This window comes from Dermacentor andersoni, chromosome 2, assembly GCF_023375885.2.
Source record: "Dermacentor andersoni chromosome 2, qqDerAnde1_hic_scaffold, whole genome shotgun sequence".
Lineage (NCBI taxonomy): Eukaryota > Metazoa > Arthropoda > Arachnida > Ixodida > Ixodidae > Dermacentor > Dermacentor andersoni.
In genome coordinates this window covers 189,182,532-189,201,652 of record NC_092815.1, presented here as the reverse complement: position 1 = coordinate 189,201,652, position 19,121 = coordinate 189,182,532, and the positions used below count along the sequence as shown (strand labels likewise).

At 49.8% G+C, this 19,121-nt stretch overlaps 1 protein-coding gene across 2 annotated transcripts in view; it reads right to left on the bottom strand.

Moving 5' to 3' along the window:
• Positions 1 to 19,121, bottom strand: part of LOC140215985 (uncharacterized) — a 93,925-nt gene that overhangs the window by 64,361 nt on the left and 10,443 nt on the right. The gene's annotated exons all lie outside the window — the stretch shown is intronic.

Below are 19,121 nucleotides of genomic sequence, written 5' to 3'. Positions count from 1 at the left end.
AACGAAGCAGCCCTCACGCTCACTCTCGCAGGCAAAACGCTGCAGCGAGCGGAAAAATCAGTGCGCGTTCTCGGGATACCTATTGACCGCACAGGCACAACGGATTCGTGGCTCAAAGACCTTCGCCGGACATGGCACAAAAGTCTGCACCTCATAAAACGAATCTGTTTCCGCATTGGCGGTGCTGGTACCGACGTATGCCGAAAGCTTGTTAGTGCTTTGCTGACATGCCGAGTGATATACGGAGCGCGCTGTTATGACCTGCTTGCTCGGCACTGGACACAGCTAGAGGTACTCCACAGATCAGCTCTCCGTGTTATTACAGGGCTCCCGAAACACACACACGTGTCGAGGAGCTACATCGCTATGCGAAGTTGCCTACCCTCCGTGCAACCATCGAAGCATCGAAGGCAGGACATGAGGAACCCTGAAGCACACCAGACAAGGCAGGACTCTACTGGCTTACATGGAAAAGGATATATCAACTTTGCCACAACTGCCATCCGACATCTCACCGTGGGATGACATTGCTGTCGTCGACACTACACCAATGCCCCGAAACATGGGCGCCCAACATGCGCACCGCCGGGCAGCATTCGCTGCGCGTCATGTGCAGACATTGACAGACGCACCGCCAAGCCATGAACAAGTGTACACCGACGCAGCTTTCGACCCACGCACCAGCGAAGGAGCAGTCGCCTATTACGTAGTGGGTTCTTGTGAGACACATTCTACCTTTACAAGTGCTGATGCTGACGACCCAACGGAACTTGAACTCCGCGCAATAGTCTGGGCATTAGATAGAGTTTCAAGCACCACGCAAGCAAAACACATCGATATATACACCGACTCTCAGTATGCGCTGCATGCCTGCAAGTCGCGCCACACAGCATCATCGGAAGTACTCCTCGTCAAGCAGGCCTTCAGGCGTGCGGAGGCCAAAGGGGTCACTGCAACACTTCATTGGATCCCTGGTCACCAGGGCATCGAGGGAAATGAGAGAGCCCATGAGGCGGCGCGCGTCCTTCTTTCCAACCGCGTCGTCTCCCGGGATCCTTCAGAAACCCTCACAACCACCACAAGCAACACGACAAATGGAGCCCCGTATGACCCAGACAGAGCTCTGAGAGCAGCAGCCAACCGACGCAAGAGGGAACTCCGTGCGAGTGTGCCCTCAGACCCATACCCACTTCCAGCGGGCCTTCCCAGGTCGGGGCAGTTGCTGCTGCATAGGCTCCGTTCCGGCTTCGTCCTCACACCGGACGTGCTGGAGCGGTGGCGACAGTACCGGCCACGCCGGGAAAGACGCCCTCCATCTCCGTCTCCCAACTCCCTTCCATCGCAGGAACCCGGCCATCCCACAGCCTCCGCGGACCATGAAGTGCTCCAGACGCCACACAGGTGCCCTGACTGCAACATGGCCACGCGGCCATCCGCAGCCCATCTGTTTTGGGAGTGCCAGCGACACATTCAACAGCGGGACCACCACCTGAGGGCGGTGCGAGTGTTGTCCTACGAGGAGTGGATTAGACCGGCAACTGGCTCGATGGATACCGACAGGGCCATTCTGGACTCACTCTCGGCTTTCGCCAAGGACGCGCAGCTTCTAGGACGGCTCTGAATACGCCTACCCCCTCCTCTTCCTTTTCCCCATTATAGGCCTTCGCACCATCCCTTAATAAATACATTTTGTCATCATAATGATTGGGGCCCGCGCGTCTCCCTTCAGCGCGAGACTGTCTCCATCGCAGGCGGCTTTCGAGGAAAGGCGTTACGGAGCGATAACGGCTTACAATGATCGAAACATAATCAGTGCGCCTGCAGCGTCTACCGCCGCCACCTGCAGTGGTTTTCTGGCGTCATGACTGAACTTGCGCTGCCTTTCGCAGCAGTTTGTGTTGCCGCTTCACTGTCGTATATACTGGTAGGGTCAGGATTCATAGCATTCATAATGACACTGCGCTGCCTGGGGATAAGAGGCACAATGCTTACGCGTACCTAGACAACTCGCACAGGAGTATTATTCTTTATTTATTTTACTTTTTTTATATCGGGGGTGGGCCTCTGCTTGCAGTTTTTCAGCCGTCAAACCTCTGTTGACAAAAATAACCGGCATGCAAGCACTTTTCAATGCGCTCAATTTACACATGAGTGAATGACTTTGAGAATAAGTGACGTTGCTATGCTGTACCGAGCACCCGTGTAAGACATGTTTTCAGAATCCGCATGCCAGTCTACTTTAAACCTTGCGATTGTGATGAATAATTCCAGAAACTTCGCGTATTCAATTCCATCACTACGAGAGTCACTGACTCAAACAAATTATGATAAGGCCCTATATCGTATTGTTCTTTAAAGGAGTCATAAACCGACGAATTTTCTTATGGATTTTTTTATAAAATTGAAAAATCTTGTGCTAAGACGCCAGAATGAAACATGCTGTACGGTTTAGCCGTCGCCAGATATAAATTGTGATACATGCCCCGTCATAGGGACGGGCATTTCTTTGTTGTGTGAATTTTGCAGTAGTGCACACGTACACACGTACAGCTCGGCCCCTTTCTACGGCCCTTCTTTGCACTCGTGTGAGTTACGCTTCTTAGAGAAGTCCCGCCGGGCCAGCTACCTTTTTCTACGCTGTTGTTAATTGCTGCTTCGTTTCTTGTTTACCTTTTATTTTAGCAGCGCTTCATTGTATGGCCGGTGAAGTGTTAAGCGGGAGACACACGGTCCGATTCGGCGTCCGATCCGGCGTCCGACGCGGCAACCGGAATCGAGGTGTTTTGCCGTGCCGAAGCGCCGGATCGGACGTCCGGCGTGCGACAAACCGGGCAGATTTTCATCGTCCGGCGCGTCCGACAACGGCACCGTCGTTTGGCCGCAGCCAATGACAGCGCGGCTGGCATGTGACGTTCTCTGACGTTCCCTCCACGAAGGCGGTGATGGCTGGACATGTCAATGTATAATTGTCATTGATAATTATGTCAATGATCCAATCAAGCAGTTTGATTTTTCGTAAGAATAATGGGCCGCCTCATCGTGCATTTTACTACAAGGGTTAGGATTGTGCAACCTGCCACAGACAATATTTAAAAATTTGGTTCAGTTAAAGAAATGCTGTGTAGAAATGACAACGTACACGCAGTGGTGGGATTGCTGCTACAATTGCTAAAATCTCCTACATTCCGTTAAAGCTGCTCCAGAATGAGCCGCATCGCGCAATCTCTGAGGCCACGGGGAAGATGAGTTGTGGTTGGCGCCAGCTGGCGGTCGCTACCAAATAACGCGAGGAGTGCCGTGACTTCTGCCGTTCAGAAGGCTAAATGAGCTGAAAAGTCACTGAGCTAATCTGATCCAGTACCACGTGCCAGTACGTGCTCGCACATCATGGAGGAAGAAACCACCATGTCGCGCATATGATCACTCCGCCAATAAGCTCTGTGTGTCATGATAAGGGGTTGTGCATAGTTTAGGATGAAATTCTGTCGGGACTAGTAGTGCGTGCTCGGTCCATTATGCGTTGGTGGTGCGTCACGCATTCGCACTTAGTACTGGCGACGTGTCCTTCGTTGGAAAGCTCATCCTCAACCGACGACGCGCACTCCGCGCGTTGGGCATAGCAGCTGTGTCGTGGTGCACTCAGCCAACTGAAACTTATTCCGTCGCTTGTTATCAGCTGCTTTGCTGTGTTGCATTTATCTGTGAGTGAGTGAGTGAGTGAGTGAATGGAAACTTTATTGAGCTCTAGTAATTGTGTTTTTCTGCGGCAGGGGCAGATTCTTCAGGGGAGTCTTCCTCCTTCTGTCCGCCCCGGAGGTCGCCACCCGCTGCTTCGTCCGTCCTCTTCGTCCGTCCTCTATCGCAATGGTCGGCTGCCCTCAGTCCATGGCTCCGCTGGCCTCTGCTGTCCGTCGTGCACGCCGCACTAGACCTTGCTGGTCTCCGCAGCTGTCGCTGGACAGCAGTTTCTCCCATTGCTCCGCACTTGGGTGTGATATGATTGGGACTAGATCAGTTTGTTGACATGCCCATGTTATGCGGTATAATGTGGGTTTCTCATTGCACCATGGACATTTGTCCTTATATAAAGTGGGATGCATTTTACTTAGCACGTTGAGGTTAGGGTACGACCCTGTTTGTAGTTGCCTCCATGCGACAGCTTCTTCACAGCTAAAGGACTTGTGCGGTGGGAGCTACCTCTTCCTGCTGCCTCTGCAACTGTCTAAAATGGCCGAGTACTCTCGGGGTACAGGCTTTGATTCTTCAAGGCTGTTGACGTTGGACGCTCGGTAATTAGTGTACTCTCGAGCTATCCTGTCCGCCTCTTGGTTCCCTGCCGCCCCCGTGCGTCCCGTTACCCATACGAGCTTGTGTGTTATCACTTCATGTGGTTCTGTGCTTGTTTGTTGTTGTTTTTCAAAGTCTACTGAGCAGAGTCTGCGGAGTGCTCGATGACTGATTCTGCCGTGCAAGTAGTTGTGGTAGGCTGTTTGCGAGTCCGAGAGCATTGTTAGCGACTGTCCGATCCGATAGCCCTCCGCTGCCGCTAGAGCAACACGGCCACTTCTTCAGCCTCAACTACCGTGCAGCCTTGTAGCGAAACGCTGGTTCTCTCTCGTAACGCCGAGTCGACCATCGGTGCTACTGCGTTCTTGCTTACCCTTTGGCTAGTGCACCTGGCTGCGTCCACATACACCGTTGTCTTTTGGGGAGCGTAAGTTTTCTGGAGATATTCGGCCCTTACCTCCCTGCGACCTTTATGGAGGTTGGTGTCCATGTTCCTTGGGATTGGTGTTATTTTAAGCGTGCTGCGGTACTTGTCGGGGATAGCTTCGGTCATCGAGATTTCCCTCATTTTCTCAGCGTAGCCGAGTCTCTGGAGGAGAGCACGGCCTGTGGCTGTCTACTGTAGCCTGCACATTTGGGCCGTGAGTTGTGCTTCTCTTAGTTCTGCGAACGTGTTCTGCAGTCCCAGGGCTAGCAATTTTTCGGCTGAGGTGTAGTTGTTTCCATGCGACAGCTTCTTCACAGCTAAGGGACTTGTGCGGTGGGGGCTACCGCTTCCTGCTGCCTCTGCAATTGTCTAAAATGGCTGAGTACTCTCGGGGTACAGGCTTGGATTCTTCAAGGCTGTTGACGTTGGACGCTCGTAAATTAGTGTACTCTCGAGCTGAGGTTGAGGTTTAGGGGTAGTCCGAGCGCAGTTTTGTACGCCTTGCGCATTATTGAATCCGCCTGTTGGATTTCGCTCTTGATGTGGCTGTGGTACGGGAGGCTGTATGTCATTTGGCTGACCACCAGACTTCTAACTAGCTTGAGTGTGTCTTCTTCTTTCAAGCCATGGTGTCTGTTCGAGACTCGCATGATCATGCGTGTGACTTGGAGTGGTGTTGCCTTTAAGTGTGTGGGAACAGCGCTCGTTTGACTGTAGCCAGATTCCTAGGATTCGTGTGATTACCTTTCCGGTAACGGTATTCCTTCCAGGTAGTCTTTAAACCTTAGCTTTTCACTGGTTGGGATCTTTCGGTTGTGTTTTCCTCTCCATACTCGTAGGAGGTCTGAATTTTCGGTCGAGCACGCTAGTCCTCTTTCTTTAGTAGTTTTCTACACGGGTGGCCGCTTTCTGTAGCTTGTCTTCTTTTTTGCTGAGTGAGCCCGTGTTGGTCCATATGGTGATGTCGTCGGCATAAATTGCGTCTTGTATGCCGCCAATTTCCCCTAGTCTTTGCGCCAGTCTCATCACTGCCACGTTAAATAGCGTGGGCGAGATGACCCACCCTTGTGGTGTACCCTTGTTAGGTGTTTTAAACTTCTCCGACCGATGTTCTCCCGTGCCTATGGTTGCCGTTCTTTTTGATAGGAAAACCTTGACCTAGCTGTGAATCCTTCGTCCGCAGTTCAGGTCGGTCAAATATGTGAGGATTGCTTCGTGGCATACATTGTCGAATGCTGCTTTGATGTCTAGGGCCATTATTACGTTTCTCCGTACCTGGGAACGTTCTGGTGTACTTCATATATTTCAAGGCGTACGTCCTGTGTTAATAGCTTAGGTCTGAAGCCGAACATTGTGTGGGAAACTAGTTCATTATCTTCCATATAGTTTTGTAGCCTTTGGGTTACTGCTCGCTCATATAGCATCCACAGGTATGATGTAAGTGAGATTGGTGTGAGGTTTTCTATTTGGAGTTTCTTGCCTTGCTTATTTATCATTACTTCATCAGTATGTTTCCACTCCTCCGGGTCTGTTTCTGCTTCCCAATGTTTGTTGATGAATTCGAATTATTCGGTGACCATTTCATCACTGAGGTTGTGGATCAGCGCGTTGTTTATCTTATCCGCACCTGCAGCCGTATGCTTGGTGGTGTTTCGTGTGGCCGTGTAGACCTCTTCTTTCGTTAAAGGTCTGTCCAGCTTAGCATTCTCGTCTCCCCGGTACTGTCAGGATTGGGGGCTCAATCCCATCGCTCGTGGTTCGTTGTCAAGATTGGAGTCCGGCATGAATTCAAAGTTAGCTGGCCCATGCCGTCGTCCAACTTATCCACGCTGAGGACGTTGATGAAGGGAAGAACTGCTTCTCATGGAGAACGAGGAATATGGGTTTATTTACAATATTTATATCAGTCTAACATGACTGCTTCAGAAAAAGAGTGTCAGTCGAACATGACTGCTCAAGAGAAGTGTGTCGAGCATCCGCACAACAGCCGTTTTTAAACACTCGGTCCGCCGGCGATACAAGGTGACGCGAACGTTCGTTTACTCATAGTAAATTCGCCGCCGCCCCGCAGAACAGTTTACGCACACAAAGGCACACACATTCCGATGTCCGGAGCCGACGTCAGAGGGGAGCCGTTCCGGGTACCTCGGAGACATTCTGGGTAGCTCGTTGTCCTGCGTGCCGGCCGGCGCGTGAGAAGCAACAAAAACGGCTTTCCCGCGGCAGCTCACGCACGCGTAGCAGATCAGGTACGCGCTGGGGAGTTCGGGCACAATAGTTCGACCGACGAACTCATTCCGTCACAACGGCGATGGGGCTAGAGCGGTGGCGGCGGTTTTAAGCACAAAGCCCGCTTCATCGAACGCATCCTAGCTGAAGCGACGGAGAGTGGGGGATGCGCGTCTTGTTCCCGAGTCGTAATTGGGTGGCAATCCCGCATTGCAGCTCGCCATTCTTAATAGCGCCTCCATGGCCCGAAAAATCTCGACTGTCTAGCGCTGACAACCGTTAGGCAGGAAGAGAAGGGCTGGTGGTCAGGGGGGGATTGATGTCTTGGCTCGCAGCGACCACTTGTGTATTGATGTCACCGCCCCAAAACATCCAACAAGGACAGGCAACTGCAAAATGAACCCCACAACACGGCTCTGCGCCGAGATGACGTGCATTGGCTCTCACTTTAGACCCGCTAGGCTTCAAAAAAACAACAACATAAGTGCAGACACAAAAAAAAAATGCTGCATTTCGCTATGCCAATTTCTGAAGCAAATTCCTGCTGACAAATTCAGCAATCATGGAGGGAATCCTGCTAAATGAGAGGGGTTCTTCTTCGCTTAAAAAAAAAATTAACACTAGTAACCCTAAAATTTAGGCGGGACCTTTAAACGCAGAATTCAAATTAGCCTGCTCAAACCATCCGCATTGCTATGCAACTTTCCCTTCTTATATCTTACGGAGAAGTTGTACTCTTGGAGAGTGAGGCTCCATCGGAGCAAGCGGCCATTTTTGTGTGATATTTGATTTAGCCACGTCAGAGGACAGTGGTCGGTCTCGAAGATGAACTTCGCTCCGTACAAGTAACACGACAAGTTCTGTGCGGCCCAAACCAAACAAGCACATTCCTTCTCTGAAGCGCTGTAGGCTTCCTCTCTTACATTTAGTTTACGGCTGGCATAGAGGATAGGATGCTCCTCGTTATCGTCGCCGACCTGACTAAGTACCACGCCCATACCTCTGTCGCTTGCGTCGCATTGAACTATGAATTCCTTTGTGTAGTCTGGCGCGCGAAACACAGGGCGCGAAACCAATAGCGTTTTTAAACTTTGGAAAGCGTTCTCTTTGTCCTTATCCCAGTGTACGTTACTCGGTGCTCCCTTTCGGAGGACGTCCGTTAATGGACTTGCCATTTGCGAGTAATTCGGAATGTACCATTGATAGTACCCCACAAGTCCCAAAAATGAACCAAGGTCTGTTTTCGTGCGCGGCTGAGAAAATTCTCCAATCGTAGCTATTTTCAGCTCAGCCGGCCGTCTCATGCCCTGACCGACAACATGGCCCAGATAAGTAACCTGCGAACAACCAAACCTACACTTTTCCGCTTTCATCGTTAAGCCGCCTTCCCTCAACCGTGAGAACACCTGTTTGAGGTGCGATACGTATTGTTCCCAGCTGTCCGAAAAAATTGCTACATCATCAAGGTAGGGCAAGGCGAACTCTTGCAAGTCCTTTAGGACAATATCCATTAACTTACAGAAGCTAAACGGCGCGTTCTTTAGCCCGAAGCTGAGTGCGAGAGGGCGAAAAGTGCCCACAGGTGAGGTGAATGCGGCATAGCGGCTGGCACTTTCTGAAAGGGGAAGTTGCCAGTACCCCCGCACGAGATCTATAGTTGAAATGTATTTAGCAGCGCTAACTCTTTCAATTCGTTCCTCAATGTTGGGTATCTGGTAGAGCTGATCCCTAGTGATGGCATTTAACTTCCTGTAGTCAACACACGGACGAGGGTCCTTGTTAGGGGTTTCTACCAGTATTAGCGGTGACGTGTAGTCACTCTCAGCCGGCTCAATAACTCCCAACTCTAGCATGCGCTGTATCTCTGCCTCCATAATCTCTCTCTCCTGGAGACACCCTGTAAGGCTTTGATCTTACTGGTTCGGTTGATGTCAGCTCAATTTCATGCGTTATCAGTTCGGTTCTACCCGGCCGATCGCTGAATCTGTCGAGATATTCCCCTAACACCTCTTTTAGCTCATCTAGCTGCTCGGGTCTTAGAGCGTGCGAGCTTACCGAGTGTTCTACTACTTCTTCTAGGCCGATTTCAGAGTTGGAGGTCGCCCTATACTCTTTAAACTTGGTACTTGTGCCATCCGGCTCTTTGATGGTATAGTTAACGACTCCGCTCCGCTCTACATACGGCTTCATCAAATTGCACTGATATATCCTCACCTCCTTCCTGCGACCGGGCATTTTCAGAGCATAGTTAGTATCTGAAAGTTTGTGCAACTCTTTAACCGGCCCGTCCCAGTGAACTTCAAGCTTGTTCTTTCTTGAAGGTTTGAGGATCATTACCTGGTCTCCGGCGTTAAACGTACGAAGCCTCGCATTCTTGTCGTAATAGAATTTGGCGTTCTTTTGAGCTACTCCCATGTTCTTTCCGACTAGTTCTTGGGTTGCGCTTAGCCGTTCCAGCAAGTTTAGCACGTATTCAACCACTGTTGGACTCTCCCCTCTTTCCTCCCACATCTCTCTTAGCATTCTCAGTGGAGAACGGAGTGTCCTCCCATACGCTAGTTCTGCTGGTGAGAACCCTGTCGCTTCATGTGGAACCGTTCGCAAAGCAAATAAAGTTGCCGGCAGACAGTTCTCCCAGTCCTCCTTATGCTCGTAACAGAGCGCACGCAAAACTCGCTTAAGCACCGAATGCCACCTCTCTACACTGTTTGACTGAGGGTGATAGACAGAGCTGTGTATTAACTTTACCGCGCAGTTTTGCAAGAATGTGGAAGTCAGTGCGCTCGTGAATACTGACCCTTGATCTGCCTGAATTTCGGCTGGAAACCCAACTCGTGCAAACACTGTCAAAAGCGCGTCTACTACTTCGGTGGAGCTGAGCTCTTTCAAAGGGATTTCTTCTGGAAACTTGGTAGCCGCACAGAGCATGGTAAACAAGTACCCGTTGCCCGATTTTGTTTTTGGAAGAGGCCCTACCGTGTCTATTACAAGTCGTCTGAAAGGCTCTGTTATTAAGGGCACTACCTTCAGTGGAGCTTTCCATGTCTCTCCTGGTTTACCAGAAAGCTGGCAGGCGTCGCATGATCTTACAAAGTTTTCTGTCTTCGAAACAGCCAGGCCAGTAGTATTCCATAAGCAATCTTTCCTTTGATTTGTTTATGCCTAGGTGGCCGGACCACCCATTTCCATGACAGAGACTCAAAAGGTCCTCCCTATACTTAGTAGGTACGACTAACTGATCTAAAATCCTACCCTTTCGATCTCTGTAGTGCCGATACAACAAACCTCCTCTCTCATGTATCGTCACGTTGCGCCTAGCAATGCCTTCTTTAGCTGTGTCATGTAATTTAGCTAAGCTCTCATCATTATTTTGCTCAGCTGCCAGTGACTCTTTATCCAGACGTGAGAGCTGATAAAAGTTCTTTGAGGCCGGTGATAATAACGACCCTGTCTCGCTTGTGAGTGCGTCAGCTTGCTCTTCCTGCAGGCTGGAACTTTGACTCTCTAGTGCTACGCTCTCATTGAGCTGGTCAGCTGGCAGGCTCTCCTCAACTGTTCTTTTGTCCCTCGGGCCTAGCTCGGATTCGGTTATTGAAGTTATCCGCTTTTCTGCTTCCGCTGGAGGAGCTTGTGCATTTTCAGCCGAAAGCGCCGCGATCTTACGAGCTTGGCCTCGGGTCAACGCTTGTACTATGCCCTCTCCCAGTTTGAGCCCTTTGTCACGCAGTAACTGATTCGAACGATTCGAAAAGATGTAAGGATACTGCAGTGTCAAAAATTTGGAAACTGCAGCCTCAGTCTCTAGCTCCCCGAATGGTCCATTGATTTTGACTTTGGCCATTGGCAGACACACGCTGTGTTCTTCTACAACCTGTTTTATCCATGCTACTTCTCCGGTGAAGTTTTCTACCATCACGTAAGATGGATGGACAATGTCCATCGTGGCGGCACTGTCTCTTAGCACTCGGCATCGTTTTCCATTAACTTGCAGGTCGTGAAGATACGGACTTAAAAGTTCCATATTCTCATCTTTTTCCTCCACGTAGGAGAAAACTACGCTAGACTTCTCGCAGTTTACAGCTATATGTCCCAGTTTGTGGCATTTGTAACAGCGAATTGGTCTAAAAGATTCGAATTTTCTTTTCTGTTCTTTTTGTGCGGTTTCTCCGTTAAGTTTCTCCTCGCTCTTTTCTGCGGGCTTTTCCGCCATGTCTACAGGCTCCGATCGTCTAGTCTGAGCACCCCTTTTGAACGGAAATGGTTTCCGCGGTCCATTTCGACCGTCCCAGTTTCCTTCCTCGGCGTTCAACTTTCTACGGGTTGCGTACTCTTCGGCTAATTCAGCCGCCCTTTCTACAGTGTTTACATTACCTCTGTCTTGCACCCACAGTTTCACAGCTTGGGGGATGGTTTTGTAAAACTGCTCTAGACACATGCATTCAATGATCATGTCGTACGCTTCCGCGCTTTTAAGCCACTTGACTAGGTTGGCCTTTAAGCTATATGCAAACTCCGGATAGCCCTCGCTATCTTTCTTGCCTGTGCTCCTGAACCTTTGCCGAAAAGCTTCGGCTGAAAGGCGGTATTTCTTCAGGAGACTAGCCTTAACTTTTGCATAATCATATGTATCCTGTGCACTCAGTCTGGCGATTACCTCCGCCGCCTCACACGGCAACATAGACAGCAGCCGCTGTGGCCTTGTACTCGGGCCGAAGTTCATCTTCTCGCAAGTCCTTTTCAATATTGCTTAGGAACAAGCCTATGTCGGTCCCGACCTCAAATGACTTTAATAGCCTGTCCATGCGGTACGATTCTGCCTCACTTGATCGTCCCAGAGCGCCTTAACTCCCTTGAGACAACTCCAAACGTTTGCTTTCAAGTTCAAGTTGCATTTTTCTTAACTCACGTTCCTCTCTCTCTTGTTCTTTTCTCTCTCGTTCTTCTCTCCTTTTCAGAAGTTCAAACCCCATTTCGATTTCTTCCTCACTTGCTTTTTCGGAAATTAGCTGCAATAATTCCGATTTTAGCATTTCCTTGCGCACATGTAGGCCCAGTTCTTCACCAACAGTCAACAACTCGTCTCTCAGCAGTGTCCTTAACTCCATGATTGCTGCTTTACTGCCTTGATTCTGCTCTCTAAATCTAGCTAGGAAAACACAACCTAGCTAACACTCAGCAATCTAGCTTCCTTACAGTTCTAAACAGAACAACCACAAAATGAAGCCTAGAGAGTCAAAGCAAGAACCAAGCACTCACCGCAGATACAGCACCATGTCGCAAAGTCCATCTCACCGCTGTCAGCCAGTTGTCAGGATTGGGGGCTCAATCCCATCGCTCGTGGTTCGTTGTCAAGATTGGAGTCCGGCATGAATTCGAAGGTAGCTGGCCCATGCCGTCGTCGAACTTATCCACGCTGAGGACGTTGGTGAAGGGAAGAACTGCTTCTCATCGAGAACGAGGAATATGGGTTTATTTACAATATTTATATCAGTCTAACATGACTGCTTCAGAAAAAGAGTGTCAGTCCAACATGACTGCTGAAGAGAAGTGTGTCGAGCATCCGCACAACAGCCGTTTTTAAACACTCGGTCCGACGGCGATACAAGGTGACGCGAACGTTCGTTTACTCATTGTAACTTCGCCGCCACCCCGCAGAACAGTTTACGCACACAAAGGCACACACATTCCGATTTCCGGAGGCGACGTCAGAGGGGAGCCGTTCGGGTACCTCGGAGACATTCTGGGTAGCTCGTTGTCCTGCGTGCCGGCCGGCGCGTGAGAAGCAACAAAAAACGGCTTTCCCGCGGCAGCTCACGCACGCGTAGCAGATCAGGTACGCGCTGGGGAGTTCGGGCACAATAGTTCGTCCGACGAACTCATTCCGTCACAACGGCGATGAGGCTAGAGCGGTGCGGCGGTTTTCAGCACAAAGCCCGCTTCATCGAACGCATCCTAGCTGAAGCGACGGAGAGTGGGGGATGCGCGTCTTGTTCCCCAGTCGTAATTGGGTGGAAATCCCCCATTGCAGCTCGCCATTCTTAACAGTACGTCCCTCTGTAGTTTGGCAGGTTCGTATTGCCAAAGCACTTGGTTCGCACTTTCTGTAAAAGTTATGTGTCCGGTCCCTGGTATTGGTTGATTAGCCGGTATATATCCATAGATTTGTTGTTCTCCGACTTGGTTTTGGTCGGGTCGATGGGTGCTGTTAGGAGATGCCATGGTCTTTGCCGTGCCTAGCGTTCCCTTGAGCGAGTTAGTTAGTTGTTCCCAATTTCGTTTCGCCAATTGTGTTGCGTATTCTTCAGCTTTTGCCGTGGTCTCGGCGATCTTGAGCCTGAGGTTTCTGTTGTACTTTTCCTTCCTCCACCTTCTGGTGTGGCCGCGCCTAGCTTCCCAGATTCTAAGTAGCCGTCCGTCCACCTCGGGTGTCTCTGCTGTTCGGTTTACCTTCTGGGTGTATCTGTCTCGCGTCTCCTTTAGCATCTTTTCCCACGCCTCTAGCGTTTGTATGCAGGCCTGGTTTCTATCGCATGCTTCTGGGAATCCATTCCAGTTGGTTATCGTTGCCTTGCTCATCTGGCGCCTCATCCTGTCTGAGGTTACCTGTGTCTTGAGTATGTAATGGTCGCTACCCAAATTTTCCATGAGCTTTTCCCATCGTGAGTCTCCGGTTCCCCTTACGAAAGTGAGGTCGGGGCAGGTGTCGACGCTGACGTTGTTTCTTATATTTGTAGGGTTCGATGGGTCGGTAATTAGGTCGCAGTTGAATTTCTGCGCTACTTCGTCTAGTGTTTTGCCTTTGACGTTGTCCTTTTGGTACCCCCAGCTTTTGCCCATGGAGTTGAAGTCGCCAAGGATGACTAGCGTATTGGCCTTCGCTAGCTGGTAGGCTCAGTGAAAAAGTTCGTGAAATTCGGCCTTTCTCTGTTTCGGTGGAGGGAGGCTGAGCGCGTACTGCGAGCGGTAAAACTAGACGAACGAAAAGTACGACTCAAGTGGTTCCCGGCGCACGCGGGCAACGCGTCGGAACGCAATGAGAACCATAATGAGACGGCACACGCCGCGGCGCGAGCGCTAACCAACCGCGCCCCGGCGACAGACCGTCCGACGTGGTTCGGAACTAAGGACCGCATGACGGATTACAATGAAATCGCGAAGGCCTACCGCTTGGCTCGCAGGACTCTTCCACCCCCGCACCCGAGATTGAGTCGAGCGGAGGCGGTAGTGCTGAGACAGCTCCAGACCGGATCGCTACCGAGCCCGAAACTGATGAATCGCATGTACCCCGAGACATATCCGACAGATATGTGCAGAGTCTGCCGGAGGGAGACCGCAGACTACACGCACATCTTGTGGGACTGCATGAAATATCCAGAAGACGCTAAATCAAGAACACTCCCACCGCGGCTCGAGGCAGCCGCAAAGAGCTACGACCGAGACGATCAGCTCTGGGCCGTCCAGCAGGTCCTCGAGGCGCTCGAAAGGCACGGACCCAGCAAGCCGGCAACGGCGAGCGGAGACCCGCGCCGAGTAACGGCAACTTCGAGGATGACGTAGGCCCTCGTCGGGGCGCGCGAGCGCCCAACTGCAGGCATAAATAAAGTTTCTCCAATCCAATCCAATGTACACGTTTAGGATAAATATGCTTCCTGCCATTCCTTTTCTCTTAGGTATGATTTCTATTGGCACGTGTTCTATGTCTGAGCTTTTGATGCCATTGTGTTCGATAGCTATGATCGCCTTGCTGACTAGGCTGGCGAGCTTTCCTGCCTTTGGCTCTCGTAGCAGTCGTATCCCGGTAGAATAAATTTTGTGCCCGATTCCTGTAATGCGATTACGTAGGGTGGTATCGTGTGTTAATAAATTTTTTGATGAGGCCCTGTTTCTTGCGGTAGCTTCTGCAGTTCCTTTGCGAAATTTCTAGGTTATCTTGTTTGCTTTGGCTTGTGTTAGCCATAGTTTAAGCTGTTGAGTGGCGGGGTTGTTTGTTCCCTGGTTCGCGGTCTAGTTGGCAAAAGCTGCCACCGCGGGGCGGTTGGACGCCCTCTCCCTGATGTTACCGCTGTGTTTTTGCTTGCGTATGGTGCTCTTGATTTCAATCAGCTGTCCCTGGAATTCTGTTTGAATCTGCTGTATTCGCTGCATCATCTGTTGCGTCATTTGCTGCATCATCTGCTGCATTCGCTGTTGTATTTCTTGCTTGAGATTCGAACTATCCTCTTCGCTCATTTGCGGCGATGAATCTGTGGCGTGTTCTGTCGCGGAGGGCTAAGGGACCTCAGCTCTCGTTGCTGCTCTTTAACCGTTTTCGTGAGCTCCTCAATTCTATCTAATAGCTCGCTTTGCTTGACGCGGGCAAGTTCTAGTTCGCGCTCGAGTGCCTCGTTCTCCGCGTCTTTGTGTTCAAGAGCGCAGTTATTTCCGTTGTTTGTGTTATTATTACCCAAGTGCGGAGCATTGTCGGAAGCAACTGCACTCCAGCGTGCTGTGTGTGCTCATTACCCAGAGAACTTCTAGCTCGGCCATTTTACTAGCTGTAGGACTTTAGTACGAAAGTGAAATTGCTCTATTGGCTATTAGCGTTTCACGTCACTGCATTGCCGGGAGTGTCCTTGTGCCTTTATGTGGCTCGCTTTGCCGCTGCGGATGCGCAGTATTTTCTTTTTTCGAGTGCGCTGGTTGACTGAGTGTGGCCGCGGATGGCTGTAATTTGCTCGTGAGTGGTCGCGTGCGTCGTTTATCTTCATCGAGAACAATATCAATGGTGCTCGCCGGTAGTATGTAACCATTTTTGATGCGCAGGAGTAGTTTCCGGCCAATAACCATTCAAAATTATTGTTGAGTGGTACAACATCAGCTACAAAGCTCTTGACCATTAAAACCTGTGCACATAGAAAGGAGCTTTGTAACGTAATAGTTTGAAGCAGTGCTATGACGGGCCCATTGCGTGTGTCCACGTTTAGTCTCAGTTTAAGTGAGTGCCGTTACCGGCAAGCTAAATCTACAGCTAAGTAGGTTGAGCTTACCATTGAGGCGAGGATGACAGGAAAAGGTAAATACGTCATTGCGGCATCGATAATGAAGTACAAGAAAGTTAAGACACAAAAATACATATGACGCACATACAGAAAGTACTTCTCAATCTATTTATTTAAAGGCGCAAACAACATAAGTACACACAATTGGACGTTCCATCTGTGTGTTCTCCAAAATCCAGCTTCATTATCGAGGCCACATAGACGTATTTACTTTCTGCTGGCATCCTCGCCTCAATGGTAAGCTCAACCTAGTTAGCGGTAGATTTAGTTTTCCGGTAACAGCACACTCAATTAAATTGAGGCTAAACGTAGACATGCTCTATGGGCCAGTCATATCACTGCTTCAAACCGTTACGGTATTAAACTGCTCTCTATGTGTGCTGGTGGGAATGGCCAAGAGCTTTGTAGCTTATTTTGTAGCAGTCAACAACAATTTTGAATGGTTATCGGCCAGTCACGATTCGTGCGCATCAAAAATGGTTCCAGAGTACAGGCGTGGACCATTGCTATTAATCTCGAGGAAGGTAATCGACGTACGTGATTACTCACGAACAAATTACAACCATCTCCGGCCATACTGAGTCAACCAGCGCTACCGAAAAAAGAAAAACACTGCGCGTCCGGAGCGGTAAAGCGAGCCACATAAGAACACAAAAAAGCTCACGGCATACAGAGACATGGAATGCTAATAGCCAATGAAGCAATTTCACTTCGTCCTAAAGTTGCTCAGCTTGTGAAATGGCCGAGCTACAAGTCCGCTGAATTATGAGCACAGACGGATAAATTCAACACAGCGAAGCAGCTGATGACAAGCCAGCAAGTTCCAGTTTGCTGAGTGAACCATGATACAGCTGCCATGCCGAAGGTGCGATGTGCGCGTCGTTGGTTAATGAACACCTCTCCCACCAAGGCCACGTCGCCAGTATGAACTATGAATGCGTGACGCACCACCAGCGCATCATGGACCGAGCACGCACTATTAGGCCCGAGAGAACATCCTAAACTACGCAAAACCCGTTATTATGGCGCACAGAGCTTAATGGCAGAGTACTCACATAGGCGATATAGAGGTTTCTGAAATCCTATGAAGTCAATGCGACGCATATATGTAGAGCATGAACTGACACATGCGAAGGCCATGCTGTGAAATGATTTTTCGGCGTGGTATAATTACGCCGTGCGCGAACTGTGACTACGTTTACCAGAACAAAAGTTGCATTTTCGAAAATTGCTGAGCATGTGTATGACGTGAAAACGAAAAATGTCGCTTGCGACGTATTTGCGGAGGAAGTGGCAGACTCGAACCATGATATTGACCTTGGATCAGGCTTTCCCTATCGCAAAGAATTGGATTTCATGTCATTATCCGGGGTGCTTCCTATCAGACTAGACAAAAGGCTGAATCGCAGCGATGCAATTATTTTGTATGCATACGCCAAACGCCTAGGTCGAATTTCTAGCTCTTATTGTTCGCAAACAAAGCTTCCGTACAAATGAGTGGGAGCTCTTATGAGTGAGATGCTATCAAATGCCTTTATAACGACGTTGAAGGGAGAGCCGAAATTACTTCATTATATTCATTACTGCCCCTCGCGATAATGCACGCGTAATGAGGCGCACAGTTTTAAACTTGCATAGAAGACGGCCCTGCGGTCAGTAGAACCGCTACATGGCCACGTGCGCTGAACAGAAAACAGCGAAAGAAATTTCGGCGTCCTCAACAGACAACTTCTTAGCATCTGGCTCGATTGCGTTTGCGATGGCTGCCTTCTGTTCCAATGTGATGTTCTTTCGTTTCCGCTTTCAGTTGGCTTGCCTCTAGTATCGCGAAATGGCGACGGGGTTGAATAGGTTGTACGCTGCGACGCCAACAAAATTTGTCGCGCTCGAGCAGCACGTGCCGCGCAGGGAGGCGTATGCGAGGGAAGAACTGGAATGTCTGCCTGAAGACGTTCGTGAAAGGATCGTAGTAGCCCCAGTCCACGAGAACAAGAGTCCGAAATACCGCCGAGGTCGTAGAAGTGCACGAGCTCGCAGTTAATGCAGCAATTCAGCAGAAATCCGGATACGGTCTACGCAGATGTCGCTCGATGCGATACTTACAAGTAGGCCCTCGCCGTAGTAGGAGCGGCCGCAGATCAAGGGCTTAGACATGCACCACGGCTCGAGTTGCATCTGCGAATGCAGCAGAAGCTTCAGCCATTAAACGTAAGAACGCTCTGGGACAGTCGTCGACAACTCTTAGATATTCCCAAGTCACATGTAGACTCTTCCTCATCGGCAGGCACGTACCCAGGATTTTTTTTCGGGGGGGGTGGGCACCACCACCTCCATCAGCATCATCATCATCATCATCATCATCATCATCATCATCAGCCTGTTTTATGTGCACTGCAGGACGAAGGCCTCTCCCTGCGATCTCCAATAACCCCTGTGCTGCGCCAACCGAATCCAACTAGCGCCCGCGAATTTCATCGCTCCACCTAGTGTTTTGTCGTCCTCGATTGCGTTTTCCTTCTCTTGGTACCCATTCTGTAACCCTAATGGTCCAACGGTTATCTAACCGGCGCATTACATGACCTGCCCAGCTACATTTTTTCCTCTTGATGTCAATTAGAATATCGTCTATACCCGTTCGCTCTCTGATCCAAACCGCTGTCTTTCTCTCTCTTAACGTTGTGCCTAGCAATCTTCGTTCGATCGCTCTTTGCGCTGTCCTTAACTTGCTCTCAAGTCTCTGCCTCATATGTCAGCACTGGCAAAATGCACTGATTGCACACCTTACTTTTGAATAATAATGGTAAGCTTCCAGTCAGGAGCTGGCAATGTCTGGCGTATGCGATTCAACCTATTTTTATTCTTCTGTGAGTTTCCTTCTCATGATCAGGGTTCCCTGTGATTAATTGACCTAGGTAAACGTACTCCTTCACAGTCTCTAGTAGCCGACTGGCGATCCTGATCTCTTTTTCCTTTGCTCGGCTATTTATCATTATCTTCATCTTCTGCATATTAATATTCAACCCCACTCTTACACTCTCTCTGTTAAGGTCTCCAATCATTTGTTGTAACTCGTCTGCTTTGTTGTTGAATAGAACAATGTCATCGGCAAACCGAAGGTTGCTGAGATATTTGCCGTCGAT